We start from the raw sequence: 23,349 nt of genomic DNA on the forward strand, positions 1-23,349 counted from the left end.
TGGGAAAGTCTAAAAGAGAGAGAAGTGAATACAGGGAAGATGCACCCTTCCGGTACACATTCCCAGTGACCCATCTCCTCCAGATACAGCCCACTTGCCTGCAGTTACCACTTAGCCAGTCCATTCAAGCTAGGATAGGTTACAGCTCTTGTAATCTAATCATTTCACCTCTGAATATTTATGCAATTTGTAAGCGCTTTTGTTGGAGACCTCATATACAAATCATAACAATCATGACCAAGTTGGTTTCATTCTATGGATGTGAGGATATATCATATCAATATATATAAATCAAAAAACATAATCCATTACATACACAGAATGAAGAATTAAAATCACATAATCATTTCAAAAGATGCAGAGGGGGCTTTGATAAAATGCAATATTTCATTATGATTAAAATCCTGAATATAAGGTATAGAAGGAATATACCTCAACACAATAAACCCATATATGACAAACTTATAGCCAACAGTATACTGAATGTGGCAAAAGTTAAAGCATTTCCTCTAAGATCAGAAACAAGACAAGGATGCCTACTCTTACTTCTCTAATTCAATAAAGTATTAGAAATTTAGCCAGAGAAATTAGGAGAAAGAAGTAAATGAGATACAAATAGGAAAGGAGGAAATTAAATTATCCCTGTTTGTTGGTGATATGATTCTATACTTAGAAATTGCTAAATCAGCCACCAAAAGACTCTTAGCACTGACAAAGAAATTAAGCAAAGTGAATAATACCAAATCAACGTACAAAAATCAGTACCTGCTGAGCATGGTAGCACCTGCCTGTAATCCTGTCTACCAGAGGCAGAGACAAGAGGATCACAAGTTCAAGGCTATACTTGACAACTTAAAGAGACCTTATATAAATATATAAATAAATAGATAGATAGATAGATAGATAGATAAAGTTGGTAATGTAGCCCAATGGTAGAACAACCCAGGCTTCTATTCCCAACAACAACCACAACAAAACACACACACACACACACACACACACACACACACAAAATCATTCAGTACGTTTTCTAAACACCAATAATCAACTCACTGAGAAAAAAAAATACATTTCAAAATAACCTCAAACTCTCCTAACTAAGGAGCTAAGGACTCTACAATGAAAATTAAAAGACAAGGAAGAATAACTTTGAAAAATACACTAGAATACTGAAACACATCCCTTGTTCATGGATTGGGAGAATTAATATTGCTAAAGTGACCATAGTACCCAATGCAATCAGAGATTCAATACAATCCCCATCAAAATTCCAAAGACATTCTTCACAGAACCAGTAAAAATATCCTAAAATTCATATGGAATCACAGAAGCTCCATAATAGCCAATGTAATTCTGAACTAAAAGAGCAATGCAGAAAGCATCACAATACCTGATTTCAAAATATACTATAGAGTCACAGTAACAACAAGAATATGGTTTGGCATAAAAACAGATATGTGGACCAATGGAACAGAAAAGGGGACTCTGAAATAAACCTATGCATGTTTTATCCATAAAGATACAATAAACACACATTGTATTTTTGTTTATATTTAACTCAAAATATCTTCTTCTTTCCAATGTGATTAATTTTTCCACTTCTGGTTTATATATACACATATATATGTATTTAATATCTGAATGTTTGGAGAATTCTCAACTATTTCTTTTTCATTAGTTTTCATTGAAATATATTATGAGCAGAGCCCATACTTTGTACAATTTGGGTGCTTTCCCACATCTCCAACACCACCATGCACTTTTTGTTGTTATGAGACTGTTTTGACTAAATTGCTGACATTGGCCTCAAACTTACAATCATCTTCCTGCAGCCTCCCACTTGTCTGCTCCACAAAACCTGGCTACTTTGTATGGTTTCAATGAAGTTTGTTCTATGATTTAGAATATGGCATAGAACATGTATTTTACTATTGCAATAGGAGTGTTCTATGATTATCACTTAGGTGAATTTTTCAAGTGTCCTTTGTACTGATAATTCTATTGATTGCTGTTATATTAATTATAGACTTACATATTTCTCCTTTCAATTCTGTCAACTTTTGCTTCATGTATTTTGAAGCAAAAAGTGGGTACATATACAAAATTGCTATGTCTCCTTGTGGACTCAATCCTTTCTAGTTATGAAATGTTCCTTTTCTTCCCTACTGATAATTTTTTTTGTGTGTGTATGTGTGTGTGTGTCTACTATATTGTGATGTTAACATCTCTTAAAGATTCCCTTTTTATGGATGGGCATTTTGAAAAAATCTAATCCAAAATTTCTTGCCCCAAAATTGGATTGTTTAGCCATTTACATTTTATATAAAAAATCAATATGATGGAATTTAATCTAACATTTTGGTTTTTGTTTCTATTTTTTAATCTGATTTTGTTCTCTCTTTTAACTATTTTTAATTATTTTATATTTTTGTATGTTTTTGGTTGGTTAGTTTAAGTGGTTATTCTGGGATTGAAAATATTCATACTTCTTGATGATCCTTCAAATAATATTTTGCAATTTCTTCAATACTATACAAAGACAAGTACATACTTCCAATGTTCCTCCCTTTTTTGTTTATTACTATCATGCATTTTTAAAATGTTTTAACTTATAAATTCAATGTCATGACTTTTTTCTTTAAGAATTCAATTATCTTTTTAAACATTTTAAAGGAGAATAAAAGGTCCCTTTCACTACCCATGTATTTACTATTTACAGTGTTCTTCATTGCTTCGTGTAGTTTCAAGTTTCCATCTGTTTATCATCTTAGTTCTGCCTGAAGAACTTTGTTTTACATGTTATAGTGCAGGTCTACTAGTGATGAACTCTCTGAGCTTACATTTGTCTTTAAAAATGATTTTCTTTTACTTTTGAAAGATGCTTTTACTAGCTGTAGATTACAAATTGACAGATATTTTCTTGTACCATTTTGAAAATATAGTCTCATTGTTTTCTGATTTCTGTAATTTCTGATGAGAAGTTTATAATAATTCCTTGTGTTGCTCTTCTGTCATTTTCCTCTGGCTGCTTTACCCAGGTTTCAGCAATTTGATTGACATTCTTTCGTGTGGCCTTTGTGAGATTTATCCTGCATTTTGTTGCGTTTTGTAATATGTGGGTTTATATCTTTTAAATCGAATTTCAAATACATTTGTGATTATTTTTTAAATACATTTCTCTCATTCTTTTTTTTTCTAAAAATCCAGTTGCACTTATGTTAGGCTTCTTGAAAATGTCTCACAAGTCACTGAGTTCCCAAGCATTTTGTTTTGTCTTTGTGTGTCTATGTGTTTTATCTTGGCTACTTTGTTTTGCTACACTATTAGATCCACTGAACTTTTTTTTTTCCCCTCCAGTATCTCATCTGTTAATGAGATCCCTAGAAAGTTTTAGTAAAACTTTTATATTTTCCAGTCATTCCATATAGTTATTTTTATATTGACCACATTTCTTGCTTCCTCACATCTGGGGATTAGATGTCACATATCATGAGTTTTGCACTGAGTGCTGAATTTTTTTATTTCCATTAAGAATTTTGGAGTATTTTCTAGAAGACAATTGTGACCCTGTTTGATTATTTTTAAACCCTATTTACTTATTTAATTTTTTTAAAAGTGGGCTTCAACCCACCATGATTTCAATTAATGTTACTCTATGTTGGCTGGTGGGAACTTAATTCACAGCTTTCTATGATCTGACAATTTGGGGGCTTTAATAAATTTTCCTTACTTGAAATTTGGTTTCCTTATTCAGGGTTTTGTGATTTTTACCTTATGTATGCATAGATTTCTATTAGACCGTTTTGATTTCTGAATTTCTTTCTTGCATACCTTCTAAATATCTCATATTCTAACATGTAAATTCTAGGAAACTCCAAGTACCCATTCACTAAATCACTGTTTCTTGACTACTAAGAGACTACTAAGCTGTATTTTCCTCCCTTCCTGTGTTATAGACCAAAATTACCTTCACATGGGAAATAAAATAACTTTAGAATCCAGCTCATTTGTTTCATACTCTCAGTGGTCACAATTCTCTCACTGGTCACAAAATAACTTTAGAATCCAGCTCATTTGTTTCATTCTCTCATTGGTCACAATTTTGTACCTAATCTCCATATCTGAAAATAGTTGGATCATACAGTTTTCTCAGTTTTTTTTTTCCAGTTGTTTAAGGAACAAGGATATTAGTTACATCTACATGCTGTTAAAATCATCTATTGTTTTTAACCTGAAGTATTATATTTTATAGTTCTAGAATATCCAGGTGATCCTTATTTTCCATTTTGACTTTGGGTAAAGTATTCCAACATTTTTTATTTTCTTAAAAATATCATTAAAAGATATATTTAAATTTGTGTGTCTGAATTTCAATGTTCTATTCTCTATAAGCTTTTTATTGAGTTTGAAATTTGTAAAGGCTTGTCTATTTCCAATTTTCCTTCATGATTAGAACATATCATGTTTTGGTTCTTAGTTCTAAACCTAGTGTTTTCTCAAGGTCCTGGTACTAATCTATATCTTCCCATTTTCTTCTTCCTGATGTTGTGAAATTAAACAAACAAAACAAAACAAAAATCTCTTCTTAATCTCCTTGATTTTGTAACCTCTAGTCCCATTAAACTTAGGAATCTGCAAATTCTTCAAGCATAAATATCACCAGATTTCAATTTTACCTCAATATCTTTTTCTGTGACTTTCACCCTGCAACACCTGTCCTCTTCAGTGTTTCTACAATGCCTTCGAATAGCCATTTTGTGTATTCTATCCAGCCTTTGTATTGATCTCCATTCGAAGTTTCTTTTGACAACAGGACCTTTACCACAATTAAAAAAAGAAGAAGAAGAAAGAAAAGAAAAGTTCAATATATGTTTTATAGCTCTTCAGGCTGTAACTGTTTTTCTGTATGATGTATATCTATAGATTTTATATAGTTGATATAGACTATGAATTTTCTTATAGATAAGGACTCTGGCTTGTCCTCCTTTATTCAAGGACTCACATAGGGTCAGCTGTCAATAACTATTAAGGTTTGCAGTGACACCTCTTCTACCTTCCTACTTCTTTTGAAAAAAGAAAAAAATCTGCATACTTCTAAATTCCTGCATATTTCTATTTGCTACTAACTTCATTCTTTCTTTATTAGTAGTAACATACTTTTGTTCTATACCCCCACATATACCTGATCTTCTTAAAATACTGTTTGAAAATACTTGGAATTTTTCACTTCCTGATCCTAACCATGTATGATCAGATACCATTCCTTAGCAAACATATTTCAATGTTCTGTTTCACACTGAGAACTTTAATAAGAGTCAGAATTCTTTTTTCCTTAGATGGATTGTGAACCCCTTGCCAGCAGAAGCTTACCTTTTGCTTAACATATATTCCCTTACTGATGTGGGCTCAGCACCACATGGAAGTTTGATACAGGTAGACTGTATTAGATGTAAACCTCAGAAAGATAACTGAATTGTTGTTTTAGATGAATGGGCCTAACAGCTTTATGTTTTGACTCTGATTCCCAAGCCATTATAATAAGAAAGCATGGATATTAAATAAAAGCAATGCCTTCTAGCCCAAGACACAAACTTGAATACTTATTATACCACCAAGGAATTCATTAGTACAGTATTGCAAAATATTCTGGAAAGATATATTATACATCATTCAAGATTTAAATTCAAAGTATTAGGTCATAAAAAAGAAAGTTAATAGTCTTCTGGGATATAAAAATATAAATGCATTTGCATTCATTAATGTAAAACTCTTTATTTTTGTCACCTTGAGTTTGTTCTCGGTTAGATTATCACTCTCAACAGTTTATTAATGAGAAAAGAACATTCTCTTTGAAGAAATTACCATAAAATAATTTAAAATTTTCTCCAAAAATGTAAGTAAAATGGAGACTATTTCTTAAGTTAATCTTTCACTTGTGTTTGTGTTTATTTTCTTATTCCTGGAACCTATTCTCTAGTCAGAATATATCTGCTTTTTAATAAAACTTGGTGGTAATCTCTGGGGTGAAGTGAATCAAGAAATGTACATCATTGTGTTTTAAGTATTTCCAAACATTGAGATTCACCACAAATAAGCCATTAATCAACAATTACACTTAACAAACAAATAAGTAGACACACAGAGAGAAACAAATCAGCATCATTCTTTCTCCTATGTAAACACCAGTTCAAGCAATTTCTACTGCTTCACTTACCATTCAGAATGTTGGAATGAATGTTCTGTACCAAACCAAATTCATTCTCTCTCTCTCTCTCTCTCTCTCTCTCTCTCTCTCTATATATATATATATATATATATATATATATATACACACACACACATAGATATACACACATATGTGTATATACACACACAGAATTGTTCATGTATTAATGTATGTATATATACAATTATATATATATATATATATATATATACATACATACATGAGCAAAGACAAATGGAATTTTAAAAATTTTATATCAGTCTTTATAGATTAGAAACACACTCCTTCTCAATGTCATTTTCATCTATTTTAGCACTATTTTTATGGTATAAATTTAGAAATAACAAAATAAAATGTGAAAACACCTGCATAAAATAATGCAAAATCTACCTACTAGAGAGAAAGTGAGAGAGTAAAAGAAGAAAAAAGAAAAAAAATAAACATGGCACAGTAGGAGAATAAAGCTTCTGGGGAAAGAAAGCAAAGCTGTGTGACAGATGGAAAGGTCTCAATGGATGAATGGTACTACTACAAATAAGTAGCAGGCAGCCAGAGGGAATCAAATAATGATTATGGAAGAAAAATGAGGGTTAAAAAAGATGAAAAGAATGTTGGGACTCAAGCTAAAGATTCTATATTAATAAAATTTCTTATTTTTAAAATATATTTAATTATACATCCACAAAAGGTAGAAAATAACTCATGTCAAATAGGGGAGACAGCTGACAAGTGAACCAGTATGGACAATATAAAAAGCTCAACATGTCCTTTGAGAGGAAGGAATGCATTCCACAATTTGTACTGGCATGCCCCCAAACCTGAACAGATTAGTTTCTGACGATCAATATCTGTAACCACCAGAGGCCTGTTAGAGAGTTTTAAAAAAAATCAGCTTCAAAGAGACTTGGTCCCCAGCTTACATTTTATTTTTGCCAGTGGGTGCTGAGGTAAGAGTTTTGGACAAGGCTCATTTTTCTTCTCTTTATAAGGCTGTGTATTGAATATGAAGCGCCCTAGCATGTTCTCTGATTCTAGTCGGCTACATTCTGGCCCTGTTTACAGAAACCATGAAAGAGGACCAGAGTCCCTCACCAACATGAAATAAGCCTGTGCATATTCAAGTTAGCAGTAATGTTTGGCCACTCAGTAGTGAGGTTTTCAATCGTAGATGCTTATTCTTCAATCTGATTTCAGTTTAATGTCAAGTAAAAAATGGGGTAGTTTATTTTGCATTAAGTGGTATTTAGTTAGTTTAGTTTAAATGTAACATTTCCTTGTTACTCTTGTCTGAAATGTGCTCAAGTCTCATGAAATCAAAGCCAAGTTTTCTTAACATCTTTCTATCCATAATGAAAAAATATCTATTCCTAACAGTGCAGCAAATTAAAAACAAACAACAAAATACATAATTATCCCATGCTTTACCAACTGTAGAAAATCACTAAAATCTAGAACAACTATTTCCAAAATATATTCTGCAGTACTGTAGTCTGAGGCATATTAAATTTTATAGGATCCAACATATTTAGGCATTCTACAAATTCTATCCTCCTCTTAGCAATTGATAATGCACACTATCAAATAACTGAGAGATCCCAAAGCAAATGAACCTGCTTAGTTTCATTCAAATTTTCTTCAATGCATTTGAATCAAAGGATATTTAAAATCCTGAAAAACTTTATGGTATATATATGTGGATTTGTTAAATAAAATTGTGCTTTGGACTTCCTTCCACTTCATTAGATTATTTCTGCATTTGTTAAATTATTTTTTTTTCTAAGTATTGGAGATGAAAAGCACTCCAGAGAAGGTAGAGAAAATATTTCTCCTACATATCATTTAACATCCAGAACGTGACTAAAGATGCACAAGGTAGAGGACAAAAGAAAGGGAAGAGTCTGTTTTACTGTAAGGATGCATCCTATCCCACTCTGCTCAGTGGTTCCCCACCCCAAGTCACTGTGTTATCAAAGCAAACTCAGAGAACACATATGCATTAAACACAGACTTTTAACAGTGCTTGTAGGTATGGGGGTAATGAAATCATTGGAAACTTAAATGGAAGGATTAGGAAAGTTTCTGAAGTGAGCTTGTAGAGATGGCAAAACAGAAAATTGATTAATGCACAAAATTCAAGTTAACTCATGAGAAATAAACAAAAACATAAAAATATATCTGGATTGGGATTCTGAAACAAAGTAGTTCAATAATTAGTCTCAAATTTCATATTTTAAAAAACAAAGTAGCAAAATTTTATAAATTTCAAGTTGGTTTTTCCTCTCTTAATCACTATTTTCATATTTGCAAAAATTTAATCAAAAAATTCAAAGAACATTGAATATTGTATATCATACTTGAATAATCTTAATAAAAATTTTAATAAAAGTCCTGAGAGTCCTGTAATGCAGAAAGGTTTTAAGTTTTGGTGGGATTTTTCTCTAATTGACATAAAGAGTCATATTTATATAGAAAGCCTCTTAATATCCAGGATTATTGTAGGGAAATACTATATTGCTGATTCTTACAACAGGTTATAATCATGAAATTTTAGAAATATAGAAAAATATGCAATGCTTGGGAGTGACAAACAGTAACATATTAAAGTAGTGTTTCTCCAAGTATGATCAAGAAGTCCTGGGCTGACCCAAGACACTTTCAAGAAATCCATGTGATGGACTTAATAATACTGAGATTTTCCTTGGCCCTTTTATTGTCTCTCAGAGATGTGCAGAGGAATTTTCCAGAGCCTTCATGACATGCAATAAAGTCATCACTCAGATACATAATAAAAGGAGTAATTGGATATTTTGCATTTAGAAAATGCTTAATTGTAATTTCTGATACAAGTCAGTTTTGCTAGATATAATTCACATTTTTTTATAAACAGCTTTTTGGAGAGCTTAAACTATTTTAAGAGTTGTCCTAAAACCAAAAACTTTGAGATCTACTGCTTTAAAGTAAACATAAGTTTACTTAAAATTTGAAGTCTACTATAAATTCTGAAAATTTATTTTCAATGGATACTTGGTGTTTTCATATCTTCTGGATCAATAATAGAATATAATCTCTCTATATATTTTAATGGGTACAGTAAGATTCTTACCTTTAGCACTTTCATTATGACTATAAATTCAATCAGTGCAGAATTAAAAATAATATTGGTATGAGTAAAGAGAACAATACATGTGAGCTACCTTTTAATTTTAAATTTTTTTGTATTTTTTTTTGGGGGGGGCAGGCACTAAGCTCGGTACAGCTGTACCAAGTGCAAAACTCGGTACAGCTGTACCAAGTGCAAAACTCTGACCTTTTGATGATAAAAAATTTATGGCTTTAATGACAAGTACAAAAACATGCCCAAGTCTAAACTTACAGTTCTAAAAATTAACAGCTAATGTAGAGGATAAATAAGAAAGCATTATGTGAAAAATAGGCTGATTTGCCTTATGTATTTTCATTTTGGTCCTATTAGAGATGATCTACCTAGTTTTCTATGGTATCATGCTATGTTTTTAGTCAGTAGGAATAAACATGGAGCAGTATACCAAGTGTTGAGAAATACACAATTTTCATCTGTTTTACTCAACCAACCTCCACAGCATTAGGGAAGAGCTACATTCCCCTTTCAGACTGATTATTTGCTTGACTGAAATTAGATATAATAGGAACTATTCTACTACCACTACTATTTCTACAAATTTCTTGAAAAAATATCAGATAAATAAGGTTTATGTTCATGAATAATCAGACAAAACATGTAAAGTTCTATAAAGAGCACTATCACATAAGAACATTCTTGCCTATCCCAATGCTGAGATCATTCATTTGAAAAAATGTTGATAAGTTATCTATTATATGCCAGGCACTGGGCTAGGCTCTGGGGACATCCTGGGGACATGAATAACACAGACAAAGGTTCTGACTTTATTGTGTTTTAATTGAGAAGATATATAGAAATATATATAATACAATTAAATTTCAGGGGCATGACATATTATTACCTAAACAGAAAGTGCCTAATCATGGGACTTTAGAGCAGTATTCCTCTCTGCAAAATATGATGTCCAATTGAGACATGAATAATAAGGAGGAGTTAATGAGGCATAAAGTGTTCAAAAGCAGGAGGTAAGAGATTATATTGCATGTTCAGAGTACTAACAGAAATAACACAGCAGGATTGTAGAGTATATGTGAGGGCAGGAGTGAGGGCTAAAAAATATATACTTAAGGACAATTCTCAGCCTGTATGTCATGTTAAGTAAGTTAGATTTTATTCTAAAAGCAACTAAAGTTACTGAAGAGTTTTGAGTAAAATAGTAGCATTATGAAGTTTGAGTTTCAGAAAGATCACTGTGGTTATGGTTTTGGAGAATAATTAGGAAGAGGGCAAGATTGGATGCAAAGGAATTTGTTATGACGTGAATGAAAGTAAAAATTGAGTCAAGATGTTCACTTTGATTTATTTAGAATGTTCAATCAATAGAAATTAAGGAATTAAAAGACAATAGGCAGACTAGGGGCTTGAGCCAAGGGAGAGGAGACATAGGAGGCACAAACTAAAGGAGATTTGAAGAGCTAAGTTTGGATATTACTGAGTTGTAGGTGACTTCAAGAAATGCGTAAGTTGGCTAGTGGATTTTCAGATCTGGAACTTAGAAAAGAGGACCAGAATAAAGATATAAATGTGGGCTTCACTGGCATGCAAATGGAATTTTAAAAGTTAAAATTGCTGGCCTGGGGTTGTAGCTCAATGGTAGAGTGCTTGCCTCTTTTGTGTGAGGCAGGAGTTTCAATCCTCAGCACTACATAAAAAATAAAATAAAATAAAGGTATTGTACCCACCTACAACTAACAATATATTTTTAAAAGAGTTAAAATTGTATGAGATCTCTATGAAAAAGGATAGTATAGTGAGAATAGAAGAGGGCACAGTACTGATATGTACTAAACCCTGGGAATTCTCCCCAGATTAGACTCCTGAAGGAAAGAAAAGGACAAAAATACTAAATTGGAACTACATTTCTGATATTCATTATATTAGGGCCAGTGACAGGTAGTAACTGCAGTTTTAAAAAAACAAAATTCTATTTACTATTCATGTTAGTTTGTAAATTATGATTAATGACTTCTAAATATTATTAGTAGTATTTTATTATAGGATTTAATTAACATCTTCATTATGAAGGAGAAAACACAATATGGCCAAATGTGTGCAAGAATAAAAAGAATCACACTTCTTTATTTTATAATGCCATATTATTTTGAATAGAATTTCAAAAAAAGAATAAAATTATATGATTATCAAAACTGAGTGTGAGATTTAGAACCAAATTGGATGCAATATTACTGTACTGTAGAATAAATATCCATTTATGTAGCATCTAGCATATGTGCTTAACAGAAAAAGATATTAAGAATTTAAAGTTTAGTCATTATGGTGATGGGAAGAGTTGCAAATAGTCACGCTCTTGTTTATAAATTAGATAATGACAAAGCAGTAGCAAACTAGTTGCTGTTTGACACATGTCATAGGGAAAGATACACATAAGGAAAGTGTCTTAGTGCTCTCCAGGGAAAATGAAGTAATTGTAGGAGGGAGAGGGAGGAAGGGAGGGAGGGATTGGGGGGAGAGGGAAGAGTGGAGAGAGAGACAGAGACAGAGATAGAGACAGAGATAGAGAGAGAGAGATCTTATGAAACTGAATCATGTGATGATGAAGGTAGGCAGGTCCAAAATTGTAAGGTAGGCTACAAGTTATAGATTCAGAGGAGTTGATGTTGCAGTTTGAGTTTGACTACTATGCTACTTAGCATATCCTCTTCCTTGAAGGAATCTTTTTTTTCTATTAAAGGTCTCAACTGATTGAATCACACCAAATCAAATAATAGAAGGTAACTGATTTACTAAAAGTCTATTAATTTGTCTTAACTTAATCTAAAAAGAAATCTTCAGAATAGCAATATTTAGACTGATATTTGCCCAAATAGGGCCTGGAAAAATTGAGACATAAAATTAATAGTCACAGAATGCAAAAAGAATTTTGCAAAAGCATAAAAAATAAACATAATAAAACCTAATAGAAAGGTTAATATCTCAGAAACTGAACCTCAGAAAGAATAGAAAAGCAACAATAAAATGCACTGATAACACCAGAAATCTCTTGCAATTCTATATGGTTTTGAAATTTTCAAAGCATTTTCATAATGCTTGGGTTAAAGATGTCTGTTTATTAGACTTATGAGGAAGAACTTCTCAACTTTCCTTCACATATGAATCCAAGATTATGCATATGAATCAAATCATTGTAACAGTTTCTCATTTTATTCCCATGGCATGAGTTATGAAAGAATAGGTTTATGTAAGTGATAGGGAAATATAAGAAGAGATACTAGGCAATATCTCTGATGTCTCTTAACAAAGAAAATTTAAGTTCAAATGCTTTGACTGTCAAAGAGGGCATTATTCAACCCTACCTCTCTGTTCCATCAATATATTAAACTATGGTAGGCATGAATTTCAGTGAAAATCAAATCAGCACACACTTTTAGAACAAGTGTTGTGCATTGGGAATACAAAAAAATGAAGTCATATTCTTCATCTTATAGTAAGCAATCCACTGCAATAGATAAGCTTCTAACTGAATTTTAGCAAAAATTTAACTTGGCCTCACTTAAACAAACATCTTGAATGAGATACTTTTGAGAGTTAATGGTAGGCCAAAGTTAGAAAAAAAATGGATTGGAGAAGTGACAAAGAGAAGGTATTATGAATAATGTCATGGTGAGTGTAGAATGACAGTGCATCATCAGTTCCAGATGCCCAGAGACAAGTGGGTATATAGAGCAAGTGAACGTTGAGAAAGGAGAAGTTAAAGGGTAGGGAAAGGAGGATTTCAAGTACTATGAATTAACTGAGACAGAGTTAGTAAAAACTATCTAGAAGGTATATCTAGGCCTTGGATATATTTGTCATGTAGTACTGCATAAAAATATTTGAAAGTGAAAGACTAATTCTGTTTTACAATTCTATGTTTACAAAATCAGTAGCTCAGACAGATGGGAAACATTCCTTATGATCTGATAGCTTTTACACAAAGCCCAACCTGAAGCTCCCTATCACTTAAAAGCTACCATTCCAGGAGAGGGATAGATAGGTTACCAGTAGAGGAAGTAGAATAGTGAACAACACAATTTCTATTAATGGTAATTTATTAGTTACCCACAATGATCATTTAGAACCTCAGAAAATAGTTAACAGATTCTCTCAAGAAAATTAGCAAAAGTGAGGTTGTAACTTAACAGGTATAAATGATATTTGATTAAAACTTGATACAAATATTGGTTAGGAATTGTAAAATTATAGTTTGCATTTTAAAAATTGAGAAATAAATCATTTTTATAAGCAAGCTATAATAACTGTTTTATGAAATGAATAAGTTCTTGACATAAAATAGCATAAGTATTCAAATATAGTTTTTAATAAAAGCAAACATATAATCTAATCCCCAAAATAAGTTACTGTATGACACTTATTCCCCTGAGGTTATCTTCTAGAATTAAAAGAGGGAAAGAAAAGAAAAAAAAGAGAGAGAAGAAGGGATATTGATTACACAGGTTCAAATTGACAGTTTCACTAAGAAATAACAAAATTAGACAGGCTAGTCACTAGAAAAACTATGAAATATTTTGAGTGGAGAATATTTGTGTCTGATCTCTCTTTCTGACCAAAAAGGAAAAAAAGAGATCTAATATGACATGAACAGAGCCAAATACACACAAGTAAATGGTCTCTCCTGTATATTTCACTTTAGTATATTTGTAAGGAAGTGCTAAATTCGAAGTGTTAACTAAAAACACAGGTTAAAAGTGAAAAACAGCATGAGTAGAGCTCTTAAAATGTTAATTAGAGGTCATATAAACACATGATACAATTTTGAACCTTCTCAAGGAGAAAATATATGTGTGCATAAAACTTAGCGGTTTAACAAAACGTTTAAAACCCATAAAAGAACCTCTAAGATTCCAAATACTCTACATTAAAAAGCCAAAAATGTCAGCAAAATAAGAAAAGAAGGAAAATTCCTCAATTAGATATAGAGCATCTCCATTGCCAAAACCCAAGGACACTCCTTCTCACCACTATTTTTCAATATCATAATGGAAGAAACAGCTAGTAGAGTAAGAGGAAAAAAAGGTATTCAGATTTGAAAAGAAGAAATAAAACTGTCTTTGCTTGCAGACATAATATTCTATATAGAAAATTAAAGAATCAACAACAGCAAACTCCTGGATCTAATAAGTCATAGCATGATTGAAAAATATGATTAACATATAAAAGTCGATTATTTTCCTATGTGTCATTAATGACCAAGTGGAATTTTAAGTTAAAAACCCAATATCATTAACATTAACACAAGAAAGGGAAATATTTAGATAAAAATCTAACAAAATATGTATAGAACTATTTGAAGAAAACTACAAAACTCTGGTAAAAGAAACCAAATAACTGACTAAACGTTGATTAACTGGTGAATGGATTAAGAAAATATGGTTCAAATATACAATGGAATACTATTAAGCAATTTTAAAAAATGAAATCCTGTCATTTTCAACAACATGGATGGAACTGGAGATCATTGTGTTAAGTGATATAAGACAGGAACATAAAGAAAAGTACCACATGATCTCACTCATGTGAAAACTAAAAATGTCATGAGGAAGTTCAGGCTAGAATGGTGGTTACCAGAGGCTAGGAGAGTAACAGGGAGAGGGGGGTGAGGAAAGGTTGAACAGAGGGTATTAAGTTACAGTTAAATAGGAGCAAAAAGCTCTGATGTGCCATTGCAAAACAGGGTGACTACAGATAACAAAAATATACTATTGTTTTTAAAAGATAGAAAAATAATTTGAAAGGTTTTACCATAAAGAAATGATAACTGTCTGAAGAGTTAGATATATGTAGCTTGATTTAAGCATTGTACAATATAAAGATATGTCAATACACTAGATGATAGCCTGTTAACATGTATGATTCTATGCTGTTATGTATCAAGTACATGTATGAAGACATGAATTGGTGTGAACATACTTTATATACAGAGATATGAAAAATTGTGTTCTATATGTGTAATAAGAATTGTAATGCATTCCATTGTCATGTATTTAAAAAATAAAATCAACTAAAAAATGTTTTTTTTAAAAAAAATAGGTAAAGTCCTGAACAAACACTTTACCAAAGCAGATAAATGGTAAATAATCACAAGAAAAAAATATATTATTTAGAGAAATGTCAATTAAAGCACAATGAGCTATCATTACAACCTATTAGAATAGTCAAAGTCTAGAACACTGGGAGCTTCAAAAGCTAGTAAGGATGAGGGCCAACACAAACTCTCATTCACTGTCAGAGGGAATGGAAAATGGCACCATCATTTTGAAAAGCAGTATGGTATTTTCTTGCATAATTAAACTTACCCTTATCATATAATTCAGCAATTGCATTTCTTAGCATTTTCCCAAAGAAGTTGAAAATATGTAACTACATAAAACATACACAAATATGTTAATAGCAGCTTTATTTATAATTGCCAAAAATAGGAAAAAACCAAACAAACAAGATGTCCTTCAGTAGGTGAATAAACTGTAGCACTTTTAGATACACAAATATTATTCATTAATAAAACAAAATGAGTTATCAAGCCATTAAAAAACATGAAGAAACCTTCAATGTATATGATTAAGTGAAAGATGCCAATCTGGAAGGGCTACATACAACATATCATATATAACATTCTGGATATTGTGAAACTGTGGAGACAGTAAAAAGATCAGTGATTGCCAGAGGAGATGGTGATGAAGAGGTAGGGGACACAGAGGATTTTCAGGGCAATGAAATTATTCCATCTGATATTATCATAGTGAATACTTGTCATTATACATTTGTCAGAATCCTTAATGTACAACACCCAGAGTTAATCCTAATGTAAACTATGGACTTTAGGTGATAATAAAGAGACAAACTGGCTCTTCAGTTCTAACAGAAGTACCACTCTGGTGCAGGACATAATAATGGAATTCTGGGGTTGGGAGGTTGGTAAGACTCCCTACTTTGTGTTCAATTTTGATATGACCTAGAAATTGTTATAACAAGTAAGGTCTATTTAAAAGAAAAAATAATAATTCCAGTCTACAAGAAAACAAGGATCACAGGAACTGCTTCAAGAAATCAAAGTTTAGGACAATCTATTGGAAATAGTTCAATATTCTAGGTGACATCAATCAATCAGAGACATACTGGAGTGATGGTCACAAGATAAGATGAAATTATATGCATAAGGATGGATTGGTAAAGTTAAAGTGAGTGAAGAAAAGTGAAACTTGTACACAACTGTTCCACTTAACAGAATTTTATTATTATCTTTCCAGAAAGAAAAATTAAAGCCATATTAATATTTACAAAAAAGAAAAACTCAATAGTTTTCTTTGCATAGAATTTGCTGTATTTATATATATATAAATATATATATATATCTTTTTTTTTAGTTGTAGCTGGACACAATACCTTTATTTGTGTATTTTTACGTGGTGCTGAGGATTGAACCCACAGGCGCTAAGCAAGTACTCTACCACTGAGCTACAACCCCAACCCATGCTGTAATATTTTGTAAACATGTTTCCTTAAAACTTTTAACAACTGAGTATGATATAATTTAACCAATTAATTATATTTTAACCTCTGATATATTAGAAAACAATCAGTCTCCAGTCTTAACTGAAATTATTTTTAAGATATTCTGTTTGTCTTCTGCTTTTCCATATCTAGGCTAAATAAAATGTAACCCTATGTTTTTCTTTAATGGATGGAAGAAAACAAAACTATTTTAGATATAAGATATTAAGAATAGGTAATAAAAAAGGAAGAGCATACACAGTGAGAGAATTTACTGATTTATAAAGACCTAGCATTCTGATTACTGGGAAGTAATTTCTAAATTTTTCACTTGGCAAATACACAAAACATTTCTGAAGAATGCATTGAGATACTATAAACTAAGTATTCAAAACTTTACTGAATAAAGCTCTCATCATTATAGTGGATTTAATAGTCATCATCACTATATCATAAAGTTACTGGTCCTTAAACACTGGAGCTAACCACTCCCATAATGATTCTTAACTTTTCCTGATTTGAATACACTCAAGGAAAATCTACATTCTCATGAAAAATAATGGCTTTGCATAGCAAAAACCTAGTTTTTATTCCCTTGATCTTTTAGACAATGATTTTAGTATTCATTCATTAAGCATATATAATATTTGGTTTAAGCTTTTATAGATATTCTGAATCAATTTTAGGAAATTCCCTTTATTCTTCATTTGCTAAGTTTCTATCTTATTGAATCTTATCAAATGTATTTTCTTAACTGATGTTAATGATCCTATCACTTATCTCCATTTATTCATTAATGATTTCACATTAATAATTGATTTTCTAATGTTAAATAAATATGCATTTCTGAGACAAACCCAAGATGATTTTAATGTATGGCTTTTATTACTGATTTTGGTTTACTTAGGATTTTTGTACCTATTTTCAGGAGTAATTGCTTATCACTTTCCTTTCCTATATTAATTCTTCTGGAGTTAGTTCTGATACATGCATTTTTAATGATTTGTCCATTTCAAATGTTTGCAAATTTGACATGAAATTATTCATCAGTATCTTATTTTATTATTAATCTCATCTACATCTGTAATTATATCACTTTTTCATTAATAATATTGTTTATAAGAATCTTCAATGTTCTTTTTTATTAATGTTGCTAGATTTTGCCTATTTTATTAGTGGTTGTTTAAATGGTTTATTAACTCTATAATAAAATACTGATTTTATATAATTTTGATTGCCTACTCATAAGGCAATTATTTCTCCAATCTTTTTTGTTGTTGTTGTACACATTTTCCAATTTCTTTTCTTTTGACATGAAACAATTAGAAGTTGAGATTTTTATTTTCTATTTCTAATATACGTTTTTAGTCCTATACATTTCTGTCTAAATTTCATTTGTGCTGCATTCTCATTTTTTTTATTTTGTGGGACTGTATTTTTTAATGGGTCTTTAAGTTTATAGACTAAGAGATAAACAAACACAAAAAAATTAAAACCTACTGGGCCAATATTAGCATTTGATGACTTCTTTCTTTCTTTCTTTTCTTAAATAATGGGTATCTTTGTTTTTGTTTTTTGTTTTTTTCTATAATGAGGATTGAACTCAGGGGTATTCAATGATCACTGAGCCACACATCCCCAGCCCTATTTTGTATTTTCTTTCGAGACATGGTCTCACTGAGATGCTCAACATCTCGATAATTTTTTTTTTTTTTTTTTTTTTTACCTGAGGCAAGCTTTAAACTTGAGATCCTCCTGTCTCAGCCTCCTGAGTGGCTAGAATTACAGGCACCTTGCCCAGCCTATAAAGATTTTTGAAGACCAAATTTACATAGAAGATGCTTCACCATCTCTTTTCCCCCTTAATCTTATTTAACTTGGTGAAAAATTTCAAATTTATCTAATCCAGCATATTGGCATGTAATTTTTCAAAATATTCCCTAATGACCCTTTATATGTTTCAGTAGTATCCATTGTAATAGTTCCTTTTGAGTCCCTAATTTTATTTAAATTCTTCTCTTTCTTTTGGTTAATTAAGCTAAAGGTTTATTGATTTTATTTATTCCTTCAAAAACCAATTATTTGTTTCATTGATCATATACATTGTTCTTTGAATCTCTATTTCATTTATTTCTCTGATCTTTTACTAATTTAGGGTTTTGCTTGTGCTTGCTTTACTAAGAATTTGAGATGCATTATTTGGTTATTTGGTTTGGTTATCTCTTTTTATAGTGTAGGCAGCTACAGCTAAACACTTCCATCTTACAGCTGTTTTCAGTGTATCCCACAGATTCTGTTAGGTTATTTTCATTTCACTTGATTTTAGGAATATTTTCCTTTCTTTCATGATTTCTTCAGTGACTCAATGCTCATTCAGTAGTCTATTATTCAATCTCCACGTGCATGTACATTTTCTACAGTTTCTTTTGATTTTGACTTCAAGTTTTATTCTGTTGTGGTCTGGAAAGATGCACAAAATTATTTTAATTTTTTATGAGTTAAGGTTTGCTTTATGGCCTAAAAATGTAATATATTTTTGGAGAAAGTTCTAGTTTGGGGGCTGATGAAAGGAATATGTATCATGCAGCTTTTGGATGAACTATTCCGCACATGTCTGTAAAATCCACATGATCTATAGCATAATTTAACTCTGATGTTTCTTTGTTGAAAATAAATCAAAACTATTCTCCATTACCTAGTGATATTAAGAAAAATCATTACTGAAACCTACTCCAGTTGGCTTCAGTAAAACCATTTCCTTGGACACTTTGACTGTTTTGCTGCATGAGAACACTATTGAATGGATCTCACTCACCATTTTACATATGAATGGAATGTTCTTCCATGCAAGAAAAGATGCAGACTTTTTGGTGTTGTCTTAAATTTTCACTGTGCCTTTCCTATCTTACTTCCAGGATATGACAGTCCCTATACTGTGTGGTTTGACCCTCAATCATCTATATTTTGATATAGGAAAAAAACTTAAATACACTTATTCAAATATAGTAAAAACACATATATCCTTCAGTCCAAGCATAGAATGAGAGTATAATCAACTCTACAAAAGTACAATCTAGAACATAATATTTGCTAATAAGAGCACTAAAACTGTAAGAAAACTGTAAAACTATGAAAGCACTCACACCAACATACAACTTTACTGTGTGTTGCACTAGAGGTGCCTAATACACAGAGCTCTAGGTATGATTCTGGTAAGCAGCTTTACATTTTGCCATTAAAACTGTCTACCTTCTATGCTAAGCTTTAATATCCTTTCAAACATATTAATATGGTACCAGAACAGACTCTCACAGATGCCTTCCTGCTTTGTATGTTTCCATTTTAATAATAGCTTCAGATCTTCACTCAGAGTTTTATATACTCAAAACTGTCACGGAGACTTGGAAAGACAGAGGAAACATCTCATCATCCTCAAAACCATCCAATATACAGTTGTTTGCTTTAGAATACAATCCAAAGGAAAATTAAAGGGGAACATCATTTACATTTGATTTTCTCTAACTTTTGTACTCATTCCTGAAAAATTCTACAAGAATTTTCAAGTCTCTGCAAGGATTGCTTAAGTCTTTTCTTTTCTGAGGGTGATTGTACAGAGACCACACTGAAAGTGTTATGATCTCTCAGACTTCAGAAAGGCAAAGAAATGACAAGTATTGTTTATATTTCCGTGGCATGAGTTTTTGCAATCATTTGTTATGCAGTATCCCAGGTGTCATAGGTAAAGAATATTACTTCACCAAAGCAGCAAGATTGAAGCAACTTTTGTGACAGTGGGGTGATGGCTCCTCAGTCTAGCCTAAAAGGAAAAGTGAGCAGTATACATTTTGTGAAATTACTAATCATACCAATAATCACTATCATGCTTCAGAGAAAGTCTAAAGAATTTAGGGTCATAATAACCTTGGAGATGAGGGTGGGGAGGATGCACGCAGATAATTTAAAGCAAATTAGAAGAATATTCTAGATATAACTTTAAAGACCTGCATAGATTTTTTATGAAAAAATAAATAAACACAAAATTAGAACAGGTTAGAATGTATGTTGAAGAAAATAAGGGGGTACATTTTGTACATTGTTCATATTGCTAGTGTATGAATTTCATCCCATTTCATATTCCACATTCAAAAAAATGTGATTCATCAAAAACTGTAATTGTGTTACTCAGCTCTTCATCACTATAACAAAAATACAGGACATAAACAACTACCAGGAGGAAAAATTTATTTTGACTCTCATTTCTGAAGTTTTAGTCCATGGTCAATCAGATCCAATGCTCTGGATTTGAGATGAAGCATAACATCATGGTAGAAGGGCATAGCAAAGGAAAGTTGCTCATCTCATGACAACATAATAGCCAGGAAGCAGGGAAAAAGAAAACCCTTCAAAGGTACAACCCCAGGGACCTACTTCCTCCAAGTAGGCTCCACTCCCCACAGCTTCTACCACCTTCCAGTACACCATTCAGCTATTGATGAATTACTCCACTGATGAGGTCAGAGCCCTCATGATCCAATCACTTCCCAACAGATATTGAGGGACATTCCTGGTCCAACCTGTAACAGTTAACTCAGTTCCCTTTCACTGAATCTGTGTTTGTTTAAAATTGTCAAAGAAAATACAAGAAGGCAAAATTACATACTTTCAACTGATAGCTCATTCTTACCATCAAGAAAAATAATGAAGCTGAAATTTATGGGACAGGACTTCATCCTAAGTGGAGGATTGAAGATAACTTAGTGTGTCACTCACTGATGACAATGATGCAATGTCCCATTTGAAGTTTTCAGTTCTCCATTACACACTCAATGATTCCAAAAGTTCTTATCTGATTTGCTTTCTGTGATAAGCTATAATAACATTAAGTAACTATCAATTCACTTGAATTAACACATGTCTTTGAAGAGTTGAGTGTGTTTTAAAATACAAATATAGTTTAATTGTTTGGTATATGTAAACTACCAAAGCAGCAACCATTTCCTGAACTCCAAGCATTAATTTCCAATTAATGCTAACTTTCACACTTAAAATAGAAACTTCAGCTGAATACATTCTAAACAGTTTAATATTTCAACTCCCAGTTTTCTTATTAAAATTGTTATATTAATGTTGTGTTATTATCTCACTCACCAAGATTCAAATCCTCAGAGTTGTCATCATTCTGCTTTCTCAAACAAACAAATCTCACTTTTTAAATTTGTAATTATTTCTTCCTGCTCTTTAACATTCTAATTATTTTTCTATTCTTATAATTGCTGATATAGAAATTTTTAAAATTTGCTCTTATTAGTTATACATGACAGTAGAAATATTTGGATATATTATACATATCTCACTCTTCTGGTTGTACATGATATAGAATTATATTGGTTGTGTAAGCATATGCATATAGAAAAGTAATGTTTGATTCATTCTATCTTTCCTATTCCCATTCCCTCTCCCTTCCCTCCATTCCTCTGTCTAATCTAAAGAATTTCTATTCTTCCATACTCCTCTGCCCATTCTTGTGAGTTAGCATCTGCATATCAGAGAGAATATTTGGCCTTTGTTTTTTGGGGGGGATTGGCTTATTTTACTTAGCATGACAGTCTCCAGTTCCATCTATTTACTCCCAAATGCCGTATTTTCATTTCTCTTTATGGTGGAGTAGTATTCCATTGTGTATATATACCACATTTTTAAAAAATTATTCATCAGTTGATGTGCACTTAGGCTGGTTCCATAGTTTAACTATTGTGAATTGAGCCACTATAAACATTGATGTGACTGTGTCATTATGCTGATTTTAAATCCTTTGAGTATAAACCAAAAAGTGCATAACTGGGTCAAATGGTAGTTCCATTACATATTTTCTGAGGAATCTCCATACTGCTTTCCAGAGTGGTTCCACCAATTTGTAATCCCACCAGCATTGTATGAGTTTACCTTTTCCCCACATCTTCACCAACATTTATTTTTGCTTGTATTCTTGATAATTGCCATTCTGACTGGGGTGAGATGGAATCCCAGTGTAGTTTTAATTTGCATTTCTCTAATTGCTAGTAATTTTAAACACTTTTTCATATATTTGTTTACCATCTGTATTTCTTCTATGAAGTGCCTATTGAGTTCCTTTGCCCATTTATTAATTAGATTATTTTTGATGATAAGTCTTTTGAGTTCTTTATATACCCTGGAGGTTAATGGTCTATCTGAGGTGAAGGCAGCAAGATTTTCTTTCTATTCTGTAGGCTCTTTCTTCCCATTCTTGATTATTTGCCCGATGGGAAGAAACTTTTTTTTTTGTTTCATTCCATCCCATTTGTTGATTCTTCAATTTACTTCTTGTGCTTTAGGAGTCTTGTTAAGGAAGTCAGTCCAAAGCCAACATGATATAGATTGGGGCCTACTTAGTCCTCTTTTAGGCACAAAGTCTCTGGTATAATGGCAATGGTTT

The 23,349-nt window shown here is 31.7% G+C and overlaps 1 protein-coding gene across 4 annotated transcripts in view; it reads right to left on the reverse strand.

Moving 5' to 3' along the window:
* LOC144365869 (uncharacterized) overlaps positions 1-23,349 on the reverse strand; it is a 546,961-nt gene that overhangs the window by 77,821 nt on the left and 445,791 nt on the right. For 2 of the 4 annotated variants that reach the window (XR_013424600.1, XM_078018585.1), the window contains one exon: positions 4,677-4,816. The exons of the other annotated variants lie outside the window; for them this stretch is intronic. The gene's annotated coding sequence lies outside the window, so the exon portion shown is untranslated. The remainder of the gene's footprint in view (positions 1-4,676; positions 4,817-23,349) is intronic. 4 annotated transcript variants of the gene reach the window in all.

Source organism: Ictidomys tridecemlineatus, chromosome 8, assembly GCF_052094955.1.
Source record: "Ictidomys tridecemlineatus isolate mIctTri1 chromosome 8, mIctTri1.hap1, whole genome shotgun sequence".
NCBI classification, from domain to species: domain Eukaryota; kingdom Metazoa; phylum Chordata; class Mammalia; order Rodentia; family Sciuridae; genus Ictidomys; species Ictidomys tridecemlineatus.